General features: G+C 44.8%; 1 protein-coding gene across 1 annotated transcript in view; it reads right to left on the bottom strand.

The window, feature by feature from the left end:
- KCNE2 (potassium voltage-gated channel subfamily E regulatory subunit 2) overlaps positions 1 to 10589 on the bottom strand; it is a gene marked incomplete at its 3' end in the record, with an annotated part of 74306 nt that extends 63717 nt beyond the window's left edge. The window contains exon 1 of the mRNA XM_081301102.1: positions 10466 to 10589. The remainder of the gene's footprint in view (positions 1 to 10465) is intronic.
- Positions 10590 to 17905: the final 7316 nt, after the last annotated feature.

Here is a 17905-nt window from a genome sequence, read left to right as displayed (position 1 = left end):
AGGAGAGTTGGGGCTTCCACATTGTGTGACAGACAGGAGAGCTCTAGTGGCTGTGTCCTGGTCTGCTTGTCTTGACCTGGGAGGTACCAAGTGTTTGGCTGAAGGGTGGACATGGTCTCTTCAGCATGATGGTTCCCACTAGGGTCGTATCTTTGCAGTTGCTCCTTGGAGTTATTTGAAGCCCTCTCTTTCCCCACAGTTCTCAATGGGCCAGACCATTTTAGAAATTTGTGTGGCATTTCTGCCACAGTGATCAGGGGTGTGAAGAAGTTTGGCATCCCACAATCCCTGGGATGGTCCCCTGCAAAGACTCGTCATCCCACATCGTGTCTATTTTTCCAATATTCAACCAGAGCTTCACATAGGTAAAAATTCTGGTCTGTTACATATAAACACAAAGTATTTCTTGGAAGTTTTTTTTTTAATGTTGAAATTTCCAGGAAATTTCATTAAAAGGATTTCCATTAAATTGAAGGAAGATTATTGTGTTTACCCAGAGCTGATCAACATTTGGGACACCAGCTACCAACAGCAGTGCCCCACAGTGTTTGAGTCACCAACACAACTGCCTTTGTATGTGTTCCTTTCCCAGAGGCTGCATAGTGGCCCAAATATCCAACTTGGTTGTGCTATTTTCTACCACACTTCTACCTCGGCATTCCATGGAAGCGCATTGTTCTTAATTATACATTAATTTCTACTTATTTTTAAGTCAGAGAATTATGTTGACCTTTAAAATAATAATGTATATAGGGAGATTACATGATTAGTTTTTGTGAAGGGCTGAATGTGTACACTAAAAAGGAGATGTTGAAGTTTCTACTCACCCACCACTCCCTCAGAACTTAAATTATTTGAACATAAGGTCTTTACAGAGGTAACCAAATTAAAATGAAGTCATTATGGTGGCCCCAAATGCAAATGCAAATGGTCCTTTGGCAATCCAAGGACAGGGGCCTGACACAAAATTCTCCCCACAGCACTCAGAAAAAATCAACCCTGCCCACACCTTGAATTTGGACATCTGGCCTCCAGGATTGTGGGCCCATACATTTGTGTTGTATAGGACACCTAGTCTGGGATACTTTTTTATGGCACCCCTAGCAAACTAATATGATTTTATTCCAGAAAAGTAAGGGGTTGTGCAATCTGTTGCAAAAGAGGACTTTGGGTATGATGTGATTGAGAACAACTGCTCAATTCATACACTCCACAGAGCTGCTGAAAAAGGCCTTGACAGCAGTAATAATGCAAAAATTAGTCTTGGTTTGGCAAAGGCAACACCGTAATGCGTAATTTCGGTGTCAGAAATAATCAGAGTATTAAATATCTAGCAAAAAAAAAAAGAAAAGAAAAGGAAAGTAAACCTCTAACTCTGGAGGCTTCCTGAACTTGAGAGGGATTGACCACAAGTAATTAAAGTAACAAAGAAAGAAAGAAAATCTATTTCAGACTTGGAGAAAACTCTCAGAACTTGTCTTGCTATAGATAAATTGCTCCACTTTGTATGGATTTTTTGCTGTTTTTGAAGCACTCCATGTGCTTTATCCTGTTTAACTCTTGCAATCATCCCAAGAGGTAGGCAGGGTAGAGAAAATGATCCTCACTTTATAAAAGAGAACTCTGTGGCTGTTAGAGTGATTTGCCCAAGGTCAAGCAATTAACTTATTATTTATTAACCTAAAATTTATTTGGGTTGCAAGAAATAACCACGAATGTAAACTAAAATAATTTGGTAGTACATATTCCCCAAGAAGGCAGCCACTGGCCTCAGGAGGACCAAAGACATAGCTCCTCTAAGTCTCTCCCCTTCAGGGAATAGAGGATCTTCATCCATCTGGCTGCTGTGAAGAGGACTCCGCAGCCAACCTCCAACATCTGACTTCCCCGTCCAATTTCAAACCCCAAGATGAGAGAATTGGTTGGTCGATCAGGTGTCCAACCCTCTGCCAACCCAGCATGGCCAGGGCAGGTCATATAATATCAGGAAGACATGTGGGGTCTTGATCTTATGGATTTGTGGGTAGTTTCTAGAGAAGGGAAACCATCATGCAGCTGAACAAGTCCCCAGAAGACCCGCTCTCAGCCTCCCCCACACTCTAACCTTCGGTGCACCCAGATATGCCTCTGAGGAACACAGTAGAGAGAACGGGCACAAGTGGATTCACCTGCTGCCCAGGAGAAATGGCTAACAGCATGTCCAGCTGACAGTCCACAGACAGCCTAGCAGTCCACCTAATGGACTCCTTTCCTTCCTGGGCTCACAAAAGAACTCCACATCGTTTCCTCCTTTAGATCCGACTTGGCATGTGAGCAGAAGTTTTGAGAATCACTTCCAGGTCTGATGCCCTTTGTTCTTCCCCCTTCATAGACTTTGTGCAGATGATGCACATGATGTGGCACTTTCTGTTATTGAATACAGAAAAAAAAAAAAAAACAGCCTGGAAGGAGGCTGGATCCCTGAATCACTTCTTGGAGGAGAGAACAGGAATACAGGGATTTAGGAGGAAAAGAGATAAACATGTATTGTGCCTGAGGCCTGATTCATCCTTGGTTTGGGGTTTTTGGGGTGTTTTTTAGCAGCTTGTGTCACCTTAACTAGTGCAGAGGACAATGCTAAAGGCAGACTTTCAGAATGCTCCCAAGCTCCAAGAGGTGACTGTTCCTCCCTTCAGGCCAACAGTCACCTCTTCCCTGTTGGTCACTGGGGACTCCACCATTCTATATTCTGTAAAGGAGCGGGGGAGAAGGGAAGAAGAAAGCATTTTAGATGGGCGTCAAGAGACGGAGCTGCACTCCTCACTTGGTGACTCTGCATCTTTTACTGGTGGTGATTCCCTTCTCTCTGTGAACCACAAGAAGGAGCTCCCGGCAGCCAGGTCCTCACTGCATGAAGCTGCCCCTCCACCCCCAGGGCTGACTGGAGCTGGGGAAAATCCCTGACCTAAAGAGCATCTCTCTTCTGGAAAGTTGGAATTTGAATGAGAGCAACACCGACCACCAAGGATAACCAGCTACATTAATAGCAAATTTCCACAGGGAATTTTTATTGACTCCTGAGGTTGATATCACTAAGGCAGCCCAGTTGTTTATCTCTGTTGAGTTGTTCAACTCTTCTCTGAAATACATGATTTACCAAGTCATATTCAACTAAATTCCCTTATTCTTAAACTTAAGATTTTTAATGCAACCAAAAGAACTCTATTTAATGAAGACAATAGCTCCAAAAGAGAGGATTTCTTATCTCCTGAAAGGAGGGTTGTTTTCAACCATTCATTCATTCATTCAGAGAATACTTACTGAATTCCTACCATGTACTGTCCATGTATCCTGCGCTGGATATTGAGGATTTGACGATGACTCTAGGCTTTGCTCTTCATGCTTACAGCCTCATGGAGAGAGGGGCATTAGTCAGATCATCTTACTCATTAACATGAAATTTTGTTTTGTTTTGGCACCTGGGATGGATCCCAGAAGGGCTCAACCATTGATCCACAACCCCAGCCCTTTTTAACTTGCTAAGTTCCTTAGGGACTTGCTAAATTGTTTAGGCTGGCTTTAAACTTGTGATCCTCCTGCTTCAGCCTCCCAAGCCGGTGGGATTACAGGCGTGCACCACACGCATGGCATTAACTTGCAATTTTAAGTGACATGAGAGCTCTGAAGGAAAGGTTTAGTTCTATGAAAAAGCATCACAAAGGCCAGAACTGAGACTTGGAGACTTTAAGAAATGGTGCTTGTGCTAAGTCCTGAATGCTGAAGAGGCCTTAACTCGTGGGGAGCAACACGTCTATAGATATTTACAGAACTTTGTGATGTGCTTAAGTAAAAGCACCCAGGAGATACCATGGGAGCCAAAAGGAAATATTTTAATTTCTCGGAAGGGAAAGGAAAAGCCATTTAAAAGAAGGTGGGATTTCAGCTGAATTCTAAAGGATAAAAGGAAGTTTGCAAAGAAGGAGGAAGGACATCCCAGAGGGGGAAAGCACGTGCAGAATCATGAAGGCATCAAAGGATCAGAACAAGTAGCTGTGTGTGGCTATGGCTTAGGAGAAGGACATTTGTGAGAGAAATGGCCAGGGCGGGAGCTGGAGGGCCGGGTCATAAAGGGCTTCATACAGGTCCAGCTAACAGGACAGGATGTGATCCTGTGGGCAACGGGCTGCCCCAGGAAGGGGACCACAGGAAAGCCTGGCCGTAAGATTTGTGCTCCAAAAGTTCACTTTAGGGTTTGTGAAGAACAGACTCCACCTGGAGGAGAGAATAGGAGTCAAGGGGGCAATCAGGAGACATGAACTCCCTCTGCATTAACAGCTGTGACCTACTAAGTGACCTGCCATCATTTGAGCATTCTCAGGAGGAAGAATGGTTTAAATCATCTCTCCAAAGCCCTCCTCTCTTACCTGGCTCATTGCCACCATCTTGGTTGGCCTCAGGGGTCTCAAGGGTGGCTCCATGTGTCTCCTAACTGGTCTCTTGCTGTAGCCTGTCCCTTTAAAACCTTTTCCACATTGCCAGTTGGTTATGTACCAGAGACTGGCAGCTGATCACCCCTCTCTTACCAACTACTAGCCTCCCTCTCTAGACTCATTAAGTGACCCTGAGGATCAGGGAAGCTGATGGTGGAAACCCCAGGCCAAGGGTCAGAGGAGGTGAGAAGAGTTGTCGCAGCTCAAGTAGGTAGGCAGCATCAAAAAGGGTCAATTTCCCCATTCTTCTGCCATTTGTTCTGCCTCAGAAGATTTGGGAGAATGATCTAAAGTCATGGATTCAAATGGTAAGCTCATCCCTCGCAGAAACTCTCAGAAATATTGTTGACTCTGGGCACCCATCACAACCACATAGCCACGGTCAATTAGACCATGTGCCCCAAACCAGACAACTCCTGAAACCCAGTATCTCAAGAACTGGACCAAAGTTTAGTCACATAATATTGAAAAATGTCAGTACTACTCTTTTCCGAACCACAGTAAATAACTGACCTCTCTTAATTTTACATATGTACCGTATACAACTAAAAAAAAAAAACAACTTTGGCCTCTGGAACCACTTATCTAAACTAGAATTTAGTATAAGACCCTGTATGAATGATATGGTTATTTCAATTGACCCTATCTCCTGAGTTTGTAAGGCACTGTAGAAATAGGGCTATGTGATTAGCAGGAAGGACAGGAAATGAAGTTAGAAATGTTTCTTGGGCTTGACACACATAAGGCACCAGAACTTGGCCCAGCTGGTGTACTCCATGCACCAAGAAGCCCTAGAAGGGGCACAGGGAAAATCGCCCCTCCAGTCGCTAAGGGTCCAGAGGAGCAAACTCTCATGGATTAAATGGAACAAAATGCATACATATTTATTAACATGCAAAAGGGGAAAATGTCATAGCACTGGGAGCAGAGTAGGGGATCACAGGAGGCAGAGTACCCACCTTCTTAATATCAGAAACTAATATGCCCCCCCCTTATATAGGGGAGAATGGGGACATTTCAGAGGGCTTGTAAATGACCCTTAGGAGAATAAAGGGCCATGGTTGTAGAGGCAGACTCTTTGGGATTTGAATGAGCCAAGGGGCAGGCATTGTCTTGGGAGTCTGTCCTGGGGTGGCTGTGTTCCTGTCTTCTCAAGATGCAGCATGGATGTCAGGGTGGGGATGGAGCATGTGTGGTCCCTTCTGCAGTCTGGGAAGATAAGGGAACTCCGGAGTCTCTCTTTACACTAAAGTGGACAAAAGCAGTCTAAGCATTTGTTAGGGCCAAATGCTTGGCACGCCAAAACATGTCGTATTTGGGGGTATCCGTCTTGAGCCCAACGGTAACTTTCAAGCAGAAGAGAGACTCAACTACTTTTATGCCATGGGAAGGCTTCTTTGGCCACAGGGGTCGGGAAAGATGACAGCAAAACTCCTCCAAAGGTGATCGGTCTCCTGACGACTGGGCCGGATACCCCAGGAGTGTTAAAATACAGGTTCCCAGGCCATTCCCCAGCTCCAAAGTCAGGAATTCTGGGAAAGGGGCATCTACAGTTTTAACCACTTTCCAGATTTAATGTATACTGACATTAGGCCAAAACTCTTGTAACCAAATTATCTCTACTTGAGCTCTTTCAGATGGTAGATAGTAAAAGGACTAAGTCTTGGGACAAGTTTCTGCAAATTACCAACATCGAGGCTGGGTAGCAGTTGGGGACACATCTGCCAGACCTGGAGCTAAGAACATTTTTTATAAACACTGGGGAAGGAAAACCTAAGTTGTTTACATTGAACCTACATTAGCTATAGATAAGGGGGGCAGGAATACCCCAAGCAGGGGAAGCTTTGGGACCAGTGGGAAGTCCCTAGGAGAAGTAACTTGCTGCTTCTGAATTGGTTGAGGGCAGCAGTCTGAAAAGCTTATATGGAATCTGGTACAATGTCCTTAGTGGTTTGCCGTGATGGGATTAAGATCAGTGTCGATATCTATCTGGGAACGTGAAGCAGTGTTTTGTTTCATTTTGTTTTACCCGGAAGCTGTTAACATATTAACTTCCCTATGTCTTCCTCCTTCCATCCACCAATGCTTGCAACTAAATTTAGGAATCTCAGATTTTTTTTTTTATTGCTGAAATTCAAGACCTAGCATATTAGCAGGAAGAGAAACTAAAAATATGGAAATTGGTTAGGAGATTGCAGAGATCTTCTCCAAATAGAGACAGAGTGCACTAGAATGGTAGGGAAGGAAATTTGAGGGCTGAACGAGTGGGAGGGAGTGGATCTAGACTGGAGTGAGTGATTTCCCGAGAAGGGAGGCACAGAGACGGCAGAGGGTGGCGGCTGACGGCACTACTGACAGAAAAGAGGAGGGCAGGAGTAAAGGCAATGTTCAGGGAGAGAATATATGTTTGGATTTGGCCACTTTGAAGCTGAGGTGTGACAGGACAGCCTAGTGGGCATGTGGAATGATATGTCATTACAAATCTCTATGTGGCAGTGCACATCTATGACAGACTTGCTTATTTGAAAACCTCAAGACGCTAATGAGGCTCAGGCCAGGGGCCAGGTCCTCTGGGAGTCTATTAGCTTTCTCTGCTCCTGGCCAGAGACGACACCCATCGCCCAACAACCAACTACAGATTAGGCCATTAGTCACACAAAGGAAGGAAGCTCTGGGGAGGGTACTAATGGATCCAGTCTCACTACCTAAGAATCAATTCCAGGGTCCTGTTCCACCGCAGCTACCCCAAAACAGCATTTTCCAGAGCCACCCCATTATTATCACTCTTGTACTCTGGTGGGTGTCTCCATGCATGTCCTTGTTGGGATCACTCACCAGTAGTTGACTTTCAAAGGCAGTTTCAAAATCCTCACAGCTGCATTCTAAACCCAGCCAATTAGATTTGCCTACAAAGCCAGTTGGGGCCAAAACCTGGGAATAATTTCAAGGACACCTTTTAAGACCAAAAGGCAGCCTTTTAGCATTGACAGTTTCTGTAGATCCAAGTCTCCCAGAGCCTTTCATCTGCACATTAGCAGATGCAGGACTGGGGAGGGGTAGGAGGGCTGAGGGGAGCTCAGGTTTTCTAAAACGCACACATTTTCTTGTTTAGCTTCTAGTCTGCCCGGGAGGGTCATCTGGGGAACATCACTGCCGGAAACGCATCTAGAGGTTTTCGATTAAAATAAATTGCCTCAATCTTTGCAAATTGTACAAGAACTGCCGGTGTCATACTAGGGCCACAAACTGTTCACTCTTGAGCGAGCTCCAGGCTGGAATCGTTCAGAGGGAACAGATGGGGAGAGAAATCCCTTCAAGGCTCACAGCTGCCCCCTTTGACCTTCTGAAGGAAGCCACAATGCCTGGTCTTCCTAAGCCCCAGGAAACTCAGCAGAAGCTGTAGGAAAACAATCCTGGGAACAGTTCCCAGACCTGCAGGAGGCCTTCCCTCTGCCTTAGGGGAGCCAGCTCCTGAGACTGAGGTCTTTACATACACACCCCCTCCCCTCCCATCCACCAAGTTCAACTCCTCTGGAGGACAGCACCCCCCAGGGCCAAGCCCACCCGGGGCCTCCGTTTCTGCTAAGGGTTCTTAGGCACACAGGAAGAGGTTGTGTTGACCTTGTTTCCCCATGCTGGATCATAAATCATGGACAGTGTGCTTCTTTTTAGAATTCTTCTAGCTCTAGACCCCCCAGGAGAATGAGAAGAAAGTGCAAGGTTTAGTGAGAAGCACTTGTGTCATTTACAGAGTTTTGAGGATGTGATTACTTAAGGCAACTCAGGATGATTCATATTGACATACGCGTCTGCCTCTAGGGCCACCATAACCAACTACCACAGGGCAGCTTAAATGACAAAACATTATTATTTCACAATTCTACAGACTGGGAAGTCCAAGATCAAGGGTCAGCAGGTGGGTTTCATCCTGAGACCGCTCTCCGTGGCTAATAGATGGCATCATCCTTTTATGTTTCTGTCCTAAGCTCTTCTTAGAGGGACGTCAGTCAGACTGGATTCGAGCACACTTTAACTGCCTTATTTCACCCGAATCATCTCTTTAAAGATGCTGCTTCTGAGTGCTGTCACATTCTGAGGCACAATGGGTTAATACTTTGACGTATGAATTTGGAGGGAAACACAATGCAGCCCTTACAGTCGTACAGCATGTCCCCAACCGAAGTCCAACCCCTCCTACTCCTTGCCTGCTTATCAGTCTGCCCCTTATCGCATTTCTCACAAGCTGCAGTGGGTTGGAGACCAGAGAAAGTCTAATAAAGGCAGTTGCTTCTGATTCACAGTTTGGGTAGAAAGCTCCTCGGAGGGCAGCATTGGAAGTGAACAGCTGGTGATCTCACCTATTTGGAGTCCCGTCTCCCTTCTTCACAGGGGTCACAAAAACACCTTTCCCTCCAAGTGCACCCTGGCTACTCTGGTTTGTAGCTATGGCCTCCAGGCTTTAAAGGAGGATCTTTCACAGAGGATTCACACATATACCAGGCAACAGATGTCACTTAATGCCTGCGGTGTCTGGTTACTGGAGGGCCACCACATACTCCTTCCAGGTTGGCTCTGAACACTTGTGATTTCTTCTGACAGAGGAGGCCACCTGGAAGGCCCTGTGGACAAAGGCCAAGGCACCAACCAGCACCTGTTAGAGGCTTCATGCAGGTTTTTGAAGAGAATGATCTCAGTCTTTACAATGGATAAGAAAAATAATTCACAAAATCTACTCTAAAAAGAAAAAAACAACTACATCTACCTGGAACAGAGGAACAGAAGCACTGCAGTTTGTGGCAAGTACTGCAAGCTGGGGCAATGTGTGGTACAGGCTATGAAACAGAACCAAAGGGTTCACTTCTTTTCGAGAGAGTGCAAAGCCAATGAGCCCACAGAAGATAAAAGAATGGAGATTTGTTTACCTGAGATGGGTAAGAAGACCACTGCACTTACCTGCAAGGTGATGCTCTCCCTGAATAAAGCCAGCATGGGTGTTTTATTCTGGGAGCCTAAACATTCACTTTAAGACCATAAACCCTCCTGAGCATGCTGTTTAGAATGTATATTTCTGAGCATGCTCAGTTCAGGATTACATTTCAAGAATGAAAGACGTCAGATACATTCCTGGGCATGCAGAGCTGAAGATCACACAGCACATAATAAGTGGTAAAATAGCAAACAGGCAGGCCTGACCACTCTGGGCATGCTCAGTTCAAGGTCATGAAGATGACAGACATAAATGTTTCTGAGCATGCTCAATTCAATGATATAATAAGCCAAGTTTTCTCTAGGAACCTAAAAGGAAAACTTAAAGAGTAGCTTTGTGATCTTAGAGATTATGGCTGATTTTTCATAAGTTTCTCCAAAGAGTTTTAGCTAAAACAAAAGAAAGGACATTTTGAAGGTGGAATAATGTAAGAATTTGCCCCTAAAGGTGTCTGTCTCATTGATCAACAGTTAGAGGATGGTCAGGCCAGAGGCTTGGATGACGAAGACTTGGGAAGGTGGTGATTGAGCTGAGCCTGAGTGCAGGTGGAGGGGATCTCAGGAGTAGAGGACTCAGCCCGTTCAAGGACCAGAGTCAGGTTTGAGCCAGGTGTGCTCAGGGCTCAGAGAGTGAGGCCCAAACCCTGTGCTGACCCAAGCAAAGGCAAGTTTTCTAGACACAGATGTGGGGATGCTAAAGGCAATTAGTTCCTGTGGCCAAAAAGCCCCACAGACAGACAGCGTGAGAGGCCAGCCTGTTCTCAGACTCAGCACCTCTTCTGCATCTGAACCAAAGCCCTGCTCTGCATCTTGGCAGGCCCCAAACTCACTCTCCACTGTCAGCATTATTGCTTTCCAGGAATCTCCTGTTTTTCAAAGTACTTTTGCCAAGATGTGATGTTTTGCAAGCCCCAAGGCCCATCTCCCTCCTCCTCTGTCAAACTAATGAAACCATTCATCTTCCAGCCCCAAGCAGTCTCGCCCCACCCCACCCTCACTCCCCAACTCACCCCAGGCTCTGGCTGAGACCCAGGAGTCTCAGAGGCAGAAGACAGGCCCGTCTGTCTGTACCAGAACTGGCGACACAGAGGGGCTGCGGTATTCTCACTGCCCGGCAGAGACGACTGCACGCGTTGGCAGACACTCCCAAGGGGCATAAATATTTTCACAGCAGCCCCTGCATTTTGGCAAGAGACAGGGCAGGATCATTTCTGAATATATTTTGACATGAATTAAGGGCAAGGGGCCCTTTCTAAAATATTTGCTTGAGGGCCATAATTTAAAGCTATTCCTCAACTCAGTGACTCCTGCCTCACATAAATTAATCCATATAGTAAATATTTACTCAAATTCCCACTTATTCATCCAAAGGGAATATAGGTTGATCATAAAGAAAGTGCTTCAAGCCTGTGGTCGCCAGTACCTGGGAATCATTTTAACTTGGCCTTACAAGTAAATAGTGATGCTTACCAATCCACTACCATACTACGTCAACCCAAGCAAAAACCTTTTAAGGCTGAAAGATATGTGACTAATATATATAAAGTTATGGGAAAGTCATGTTCTAAAAGTTTTGTATGCATTAATACACAAAATCTGAAAGACACTTCCATTTTACCAGAGGCAAAAAAAAAAAAATTCAAAATCCAACATTAAAACTCCATGTCACTCTAGATGCTCAACTTGTGGGACCCCATGGAAATATCACTCCACCATCAACACTGTGGTGACAATCCCAGGTCTAAGGACCAAACCCAGACTGTCCAACCCCAGACTTTCCTGCAGCGTGCAGCTGTCTGCTGGTTCAGGACTCCGTTTCCCTCACCTTCGCATCACAGAGCATTGCCGGCCGCCACTGGAGCTCATGGTGAGCAACCATGCCAAGAAATTACCCTGGATCTTCCTAGAAGTATAGTCAGGGCCCAGGAAAGAGAGAGGGTAGACAGGTTGCTTTGCCTTTGCTCTAGTTTAGCCAGCCCTGGGGTTACAGCCTCCCCCACAGCTGGCATGCAGCATTGGGGAAATAGAAAAGTCATTCGGTAAGAAAACTCTTAGGAGCTCGGAGGCCAGCATCACTGCCTCAAGACTTAGATGACACCATAATGGTTTTCAGAAAGTCTGTCCCTTGCGGCTGATGCGTGGAATTGTGTGAGGACTGTAGAGCCATTCCATGTCAAAGACAGAAAGGAATGTTAAAGGTGATATGAATCTGGAGCTTTAGAAAGTCAGTTGTGTTTTATTCTAGAAACCATCTTCAAACAGAATCTTCCATGGAAACTTGACACCTACAGCACACAAGCAGGAGACCTGTTTGCCTCTCCCCACCCCCAGACACCTCCTGGCATCATAAGGCAAGTTAGACTGACACCTCTCACTTGTCCCCATGGCCTGCTTCCCAGCTGTCACTGAAGTGCCAGTATTGGAAGCAGGGTGGAAGTCACACAGCCTTCTAACCTGGGGCTCCATGGATGCCACAGTGGCTTCTGAGGAAGTCTCGTGGTGATACCAGACGAGGACTCAAAACACTCACCTGCCTCAGATTCAAAGGATCTGGGTGATCCCATCTTCACATTGCCCCTGCCACACCCCCATCAGCCCTCTTTCCAGAAATCCCTTGGCAAAGTAACTTCCCACTATTGGTGGGAGGCACCAATAGTGCAATAAAAACCACACCTGATTTCTTCTTTTCCGGTAGCTTATAACGAAGTCCCTGGGTGTGGAGAGCACAGCAGCTGGGATGCAGGAGTAGGAGGAGCTCCGTGAGACAATGAGTGCCCTCAGCCTGTGCCCCGGCAGGTGAATGGAAGCTATTACGTAGTCAGTCAACCATGTTTATTGCACATATGCATTTGTGTATATCTGTTATGTGTTAGCTACTATGACAGGAGTGTCCTCTTCTCATGGGGACTGGAGAGGTAACCTGCCCTAGATCAGAGAACTTGGCTAGAAATATGCAAAGAGAAGTTGTAGTTCGGGGATTGCCTCCCATTTTTCCCTCCCTCTGCGTGTGTCTTTGCCATCAACACTTTCTTCCACCCCACTTCCTGGTACCCTCCGTCAGTCTGTTTGTTCCTCAATATATCAGTTCAACAATCTATACTGAGTACCCACTGTGGTACTACCACTGTGTGAGGCACTAGGGACATAGTAAGAAATAGATTACAAAGTCCCTCACACATAGAGTTTACATGGGAAATAACTAAACAAATAAGCAAATAATAAAATTACATCTCATGAAGATCTCAGTGAGGGAAAACAACAGGCTCTTGATGGGAAAAAACTGACTTCCTTCATATGATTTCAGGGTCATACCATCCTCCCTTAAATCCAGAGATTGCCAAACTCCTGATATGCTCCTGAAAACTGGACCATTCAGCCTAGTTACTTCCACTGCCAACACCAGAGAACTGTTGTCCATGACCAAGAGGGGCCCCTGGTCAAACCTACCCAGCTGTAGGGATGGGATATAAGAGAATGGCAGACCTTCCCAGAGGAAGTGCTTCCCTAGGAAACAGGAAGTACCTAGGGAAACAGGAAGTAAAGAAACCATAGACCTCATAGAACCATGGCTCCCCCAGGCAAAGGAATGTCCTCAGCTGGTAAAAGGTTGACTCTCAAATCTCCTGAGTCCTAACCAAACAAATCAGGGAAGAGATGATAAAAGGGATGAGCATAAGGGCTTGCTCATGGCAGTCTCCACTGAATGGATTGAGGGGAAACCATGGTGAAGGGGTTTTGAGATCAAGACAAAGGAAAATGGAAACCTTAGATAGAGCCCAGTAACTAACAAATAGCCTCATCCTGGTACAACATCAACCATAAAAACAACATGGGTCACTTTTCACTTTTCAGAGAAGTTTGCAGGAGGGTAGAGTCCCTATCTGAAATGTTTGCTGAAGGAGAAGGGACACAAATGCAAATATTTGAGGCCTCAAATTTATTCACACTACTACTCAAAGATGCTAAGAACTATTCTTTATTTTCTTCATAACTTCATCTGATATTCACATGAGACGCCCAGGCTGCTGAGCAATAGGAGCAAGTAAGACTGGTCAATTAACAATAGTTCAGACTTTGCCAATTTAAACTGTCTCATTTTAATTTAAACATTCAGTTGATTTATTCAAAGCTCAATTCGGGGAGCTCAGATCCTAATAGTCTCTTTAGAACAGCTCAAATTTCTGTCCTTTGCTGCCTTGCTACTTTTCAATATGGCAGCCAAGTACTTGAAGGAAAGGTAGGAAATTCATGATTTTTAAAGAGCCAGTGGATTAGGGGTGTAGTTCTGTGTTAGAGCACTTGCCTAGCATGCATGAGGTCCTGGGTTCAATCTCCAGTACTGCAAAAAAAGAAAGGGCAGGAAAGGCACCCCTGAGCCCCCTACTGGAAAGCTCCCTGGGCATATTTTTCCTTAACTATACTTTCTGCCCCCTCCTGGGCATCTAATGGCTGAACTGATGTTGAAGAGAGCTGAGAAGGGCTAACCCACTGAGTTTCTGTGTCTTACCCAAGCTGGTGCTGGGACAGCCTGATGGAACAGTCTCCTCTCGAGTCCTCAACTGTGTCCCCTCAGTTTTCCCAACAGTTTCCCACCACCACCACCATCAGCTTTGGGATCACGACCCTAAGAAGGGATATTGGTACTGAAGTTTGGTCTCTTGCCTCCCATATTCCTGTCAACACACTGCCAATCTTCCCACGCCATTTTGGAAGTATCCAAGAGCACGGTTTCTTCCAGAGGTCTGAGGCCCTCCTTTACTAATTCTGGGGAAGTATAACCCTAGCTTTGATGTCTTGAGTTTCCCCTGCTGACTGAGTGTTTCTGTTGGCACCATGGGACAGAGATGTCTGATCCAGATCCCTGATCCCACCTAGATATTTTCCTTATCTGCACCCACAGTTCCAGGTCCAGTTCTGGTATCTTGCCTTTGCCCTGGAGTAACGAGCCTCAAGGATACTTGTCATTAGTTGAAGTCCATTTCTTCCATAATTAAGAACAAATTTAGGAATTCAACCCTCTAGCCTTGGATTTTATTATGTTAAAGAATTTTTAAAGCCCTCTTCTTCTCCTCCAAGTCTGGATTTCAAGGCTTGGAGCAAAGTTCTGTTCTATTCTATTCTATGCTAGTCTATTATCCTTGCTGCAAAATTCTATTTTGGTTATGAGAAATTTCCTTTCCCTTTGCATCCTGACATAACAACTCCAATTCTTTCCCAGCCTTCCCCTGAGGAGCAACAGATGGCTCCAATTGCAGAAGAGGAACTGGGAGGAAGTTCTGCCCACAAAAATGCCAAGGCAAAAGGGACATTAGTAGCTTGTGTAAGAAAACAAAACAAAAAAATTTTAACTATCCCCAATTCATAAACCCATTACTGAGAATCAGTCAAATTGATTGAGAATCATCCTCCGCCTATGTACTTCTTGTTCTCAGAAGAGTCACAAAAATACTTGAGTGAGTAAGAATGGGTCCACTTGAGGCCCCAAACCTTTCTGCCTCTTGTCTTTGCTGGATACTCACTAATGCTTTTTCTCTGGCTCCTCTGACTCTCGGTAAGACACTGCAGCAGACATATTGCCATCAACAGGCTCCCACAACAAAGAAAACCAGGCACTTCTGCTATGACATGCTCTCAGGGACAAGTTGATCTCTTTTCAAGGTCAGAGATGGACAGATGAGGTTGACGTCATGTTTCTGCAACATTACCAACTTAGGGCTGGTCTCTTTTGTCACTTGGAAAGATGTCCAGACTGATGGCCGCAACTCCTTTAGGGACTGTACAGGAGGGAAGGTAACCGTGTGTCTTGCTCAACACCCTTTGTGTGGAGAATATAGTCAGGAAAGTCAGGGAAAACCAGAGAGATATGCTACATGGGAACGGTTTATCACTGACTTCTCTAGGAGCCACTTAACAAGGACAGAACTACTGTTATTTTCAATGATGTCCTGCGTTTATGTGGCAACTTAATTTTCAAAGGACCATCTCATCTACTCTGTCCTTTTATCCTCTCAAAGGCCAGTGAGCTAGGTGCAGTAAGTGCAGTCATCTCCTTTGACAGATGCGGCAGCCTCCAGGCACTAAGTAGTTGTTTGAGAAGCTCAAGGTTATTTGCGTCAAATAAATCCTGATGTCTCCCCAAGCAGGTTCTCTCCACTGTATCAAAATAGGTAGTTGTACATAAGCTTCATAAAAAGGTGGCAAGCGGAATGGCTCTGCTGAATGGTTTAGAAAGAGGCGATGGATCCTACTGATGTGTGCTGGACTGAGAGACAAAGAGCCTGGGTTCTGTCCTGCTCTGCCACTGAGTGGCCACATGAGTTGGAGGATGTCATTAAGTTGGAGGATGCCTCTCAACCTTAGTTTCCCTGTCCATAAAATAGGAGTAGTAATAATATCTGCCCTAGTGAAATTGCTGGATAGTAGAAGACATCAAATGTAAGCATCTATGTGTGCTGTATTTATGGAAGAATTTGTGGACACCAACAGCCCTTGAGCGGCAGCACTGTCACTACTCAATCCGATAAGTGCAAAGTGGCCAGGTTCCTGCTTTTCCTAATCTCAATCCAGGCCTCTCTGCTTCCTTATCTCAGGAAAGAAAGTGGGTGGGGATTGTGTACAATCTGAAAGATCTAAATTGGTCCTTTCATTCTTGCTTACAGATGACGAGAGGAAGGAAGGTGATATAAACCTGGTGGAGGGTGGTACTTTGGGGTTCTTGCTCTGTTAGTTAGAAAGGCACTTTGCCAAACACTTGATATCCTTTTCTCTCTTGATCTCCATATTTACCAAGTTGTGGGATAATCGCATCCCACACATATGCAGACTACAGAAAGGAACTGGTGAATGGTGTGCCCTGGCCACGTGGGATTGGACTCAAATCTCCTGTGCATTTCCTAGTTTCTTCCTCTCCCTGGTACCAGATTTGGCATTGAAATTTCCAGTACATGAAACAAACATTTCATGCACCTCCAATAAAGGCATTTTTCTGAAATTCAGCACTAGTCACCATCTCCGTTCCCTGAGCACTCAGTGCTTATGGGTGTTGTATCAATTTATCAATATGTTGGTCCCCTGTTAGAGACTTGGCATTGTGCTAGGGCCCAAAGAGATGTCAAAGTAAAGTGATGTATGGCTGCCACTGTCTATGAGTCTATTGGCAAAACCAGACAAATATATGGAAAAGCAATGGAATTTGGGCCAGAATTGCGCAGAGGGCATGGCATCCACTAGACACTGAAGGAACATGCTGAAATAATGAGAAACTGAATTAATTGACTAAAACTAATTAATGGAAACTTTCTATTATGGTTCAGAAAATAAAAAACATAGGAGTAGGAAAAAAAATCAATGAAAGTGAATATTGTTAGGGGAAATATCCTGGAGAAGGAGAGCTTAACTGGCTGTTAATAGATCAGCAAAGATTTTATATTTAGGGAAAAGATGAAGATACGCTTAGTAGTAGGGAAAAAAGAACAAAGAATCAGGGTGAGAAATACGCAGAGAGTCCCCAACTTACGATGGTTTGATTTACGGTTTCTGAGTTTTGAACTTTAACATGGTGATGTTTTTCACTTTCAGTACAGTATTCAATAATTTAGATGATATATTTGACTCTTTATTATTTAAAAAACTTTGGTTAGATGATTTTGCCCAACCGTAGGTTAACAATGTAAGCTCATTTAAGTTAGGTGACGCTAAGTTGGGATGTCTGGGAGTTAAATGTATGATACATCTCACTTAAGATATTTTCAACTTATGATGGGTTTTTTTTAAACTTTTTCATAAAGTGAGGAGCTTGTATGGTACAATGTACGCTGGTAAATGTTCATCAGCCTTCTCCTGGGGGACAGGGAAGCCCCTATATGTAGCATTTGCTAATTCCCATGATATAAATAGTCCTAATGTGATGGGTTCAAGTTAATAGAATGACATCACTGAATGGGGTGTTGGGCATCAAATGCCACCCTGATATATTCCCACCAGGGACACAGACAAGTGATCTCAGAAACACAGATAAGAGTCAAATAAGTAGGAAGTCATGAATTTTAAGTATTTATTAACTTTTTCAATATGACTTTTAAGTTGTAAATTGATATAATTTATTTTTAAATAATGACTGTGTTTCACAGTACCTCACAATCTTACGGAAGATTTAGCATGGGCTCTTTCCAGCACATACAAGAGCATTCCAGCACACTATTACTGCATGTACCTAAAACAAGGAGACCAAGCCCATGGGGATTGTTCATGATGGAGAACAGAGGGAAGTAAATTCACCTCATGGAACCAGATTATAAACACCAGGAAAGACAAGGGACATGGTCCAGATGGAAGGCAGTGGACATGAGAAGAGCTGACTACTTGAGCCAGCTGCTCTGAGGGGGCAGGAAGTCTGAGGAGGGTTACTGGACGGAACGACACGGGAGACCACTGTGTTATGTTCACTCCAA

This window comes from Spermophilus citellus (assembly GCF_964194105.1).
Source record: "Spermophilus citellus genome assembly, chromosome: 7".
NCBI lineage: Eukaryota > Metazoa > Chordata > Mammalia > Rodentia > Sciuridae > Spermophilus > Spermophilus citellus.
Note: the sequence above shows the minus strand (reverse complement) of the source record. Positions and strands in the feature narration are given on the sequence as shown.